This window comes from Bubalus kerabau, chromosome 3 (genome assembly GCF_029407905.1).
Source record: "Bubalus kerabau isolate K-KA32 ecotype Philippines breed swamp buffalo chromosome 3, PCC_UOA_SB_1v2, whole genome shotgun sequence".
Classification (NCBI taxonomy): domain Eukaryota; kingdom Metazoa; phylum Chordata; class Mammalia; order Artiodactyla; family Bovidae; genus Bubalus; species Bubalus kerabau.
In genome coordinates this window covers 40,850,946-40,853,466 of record NC_073626.1, presented here as the reverse complement: position 1 = coordinate 40,853,466, position 2,521 = coordinate 40,850,946, and positions in this window count along the sequence as shown.

Genomic DNA, 2,521 nt, shown 5'->3' with positions numbered 1-2,521 from the left:
ATCCACACATGACTACTGGAAAAACTATAGCCTTGACTAGACGGACCTTTGTTGGCAAAGTAATGTCTCTGCTTTTTAATAAGCTGTCTAGGTTGGTCATAGCTTTTCTTCCAAGGAGCAAGCGTCTTTAATTTCATGGCTGCAGTCACATCTGCTGTGATTTTGGAGCCCAAGAAAATAAAGTCTGCCATTGTTTCCACCATTTCTCCATCTATTGGCCATGAAGTGATGGGACCAGATGCCATGATCTTAGTTTTCTGAATGTTGAGCTTTAAGCCAACTTTTTCACTCTTCTCTTTCACTTTCATCAAGAGGCTCTTTAGTTCTTCTTCACTTTCTGCTGTAAGGGTGGTGTCATCTGCATATCTGAGGTTACTGATATTTTTCTCAGCAATCTTGATTCCAGCTTGTGCTTCTTCCAGTCCAGCGTTTCTCATGATGTACTCTGCATAGAAGTTAAATAAGCAGGGTGACAATATACAGCCTTGACATACTCCTTTTCCTATTTGGAACCAGTCTGTTGTTCCATGTCCAGTTCTAACTGTTGCTTCCTGACTTGCATACACATTTCTCAAGAGGCAGGTCAGGTGGTCTGGTATTCCCATCTCTTTCAGAATTTTCCACAGTTTGTTGTGATCCACACAGTCAAAGGCTTTGGCATAGTCAGTGAAGCAGAAATAGATGTTTTTCTGGAACTCTCTTGCTTTTTCCATGATCCAGCAGATGTTGGCAATTTGATCTCTGGTTCCTCTGCCTTTTCTAAAACCAGCTTGAACATCAGGAAGTTCATGGTTCACATATTGCTGAAGCCTGGCTTGGAGAATTTTGAGCATTACTTTACTAGCGTGTGAGATGAGTGCAATTGTGCGGTAGTTTGAGCATTATTTGGCATTGCTTTTCTTAGGCATTGGAATGAAAATTGACCTTTTCCAGTCCTGTGGCCACTGCTGAGTTTTCCAAATATGCTGGCATATTGAGTGCAGCACTTTCACAACATCATCTTTTAGGATCATCTCATCTCACAGGCTAGCAAAGTAATGCTCAAAAATCACCAAGCTAGGCTTCAACCGTACATGAACCAAGAACTTCCAGATGTTCAAGCTGGATTTAGAAATGGCAGAGAAACCAGAGATCAAATTGCCAACATCCATTGGATCATAGAAAAAGCAAGAGAGTTCCAGAAAAACATCTATTTCTGCTTCATTGACTATGCCAAAGCCTTTGACTATGTGGAGCACAACAAACTGGAAAATTCTTAAAGAGAAGGGAATACCAGACCCCTTTACCTGCCTCCTGAGAAATCTGTATGCAGGTCAAGAAGCAACAATTAGAACTGGACATGGAACAACAGACTGGTTCCAAATAGGAAAAGGTGTACGTCAAGGCTGTATATTGTCATCCTGCATATTTAACTTACATGCAGAGTACATCATGCAAAATGCCAGGCTGGATGAACCACAAGCTGGAATCAAGATTGCTGAGAAAAATATCAGTAACCTCAGATATGCAGATGACACCACCCTTACAGCAGAAAGTGAAGAAGAACTAAAGAGCCTCTTGATGAAAGTGAAAGAGAAGAGTGAAAAAGTTGGCTTAAAGCTCAACATTCAGAAAACTAAGATCATGGCATCTGGTCCCATCACTTCATGGCCAATAGATGGAGAAATGGCGGAAACAATGGCAGACTTTATTTTCTTGGGCTCCAAAATCACAGCAGATGTGACTGCAGCCATGAAATTAAAGACGCTTGCTCCTTGGAAGAAAAGCTATGACCAACCTAGACAGCTTATTAAAAAGCAGAGACATTACTTTGCCAACAAAGGTCCGTCTAGTCAAGGCTATAGTTTTTCCAGTAGTCATGTATGGATGTGAGAAAAAAGAAAGTGAAGTCGCTCAGTCGTGTCCGACTCTTTGCAACCCATGGACTGTATGTAGCCTACCAGGTTCCTCCGTCCATGGGATTTTCCAGGCAAGAGTACTGGAATGGGTTGCTATTTCCTTCTCCAGGGGATCTTCCCGACCCAAGGATTGAACCCTGGTCTCCCGCATTGCAGGCTTACGTTTTACCATCTGAGCCACCAGGAAAGTCACATGGATGTGAGAGTTGGACTATAAAGAAAGCTGAGCACCGAAGAATTGATGCTTTTGAACTGTGCTGTTGGAGAAGACTCTTGAGGGTCCCTTGGACTACAAGGAGATCCAACCAGTCAATCCTAAAGAAGATCAGTCCTGAATGTTCATTGGAAGGACTGATGTTGAAGCTGAAACTCCAATACTTTGGCCAAATACCCTGATGCTGGACAAGATTGAAGGCAGGAGGAGAAGGGGTCGACAGAGGATGAGATGGTTAGATGGCATCACTGACTCGATGAAAACGAGTTTGAGCAAGCTCTGGGAGTTGGTGAGGGACAGGGAAGCCTGTTGTGCTGCAGTCCATGGGGTCGCAAAGAGTCGAATACAACTGAGCGACTGAACTAACTGAACTAACTGACTGACCATGACTTCTGGGGCCTCAGCAGGA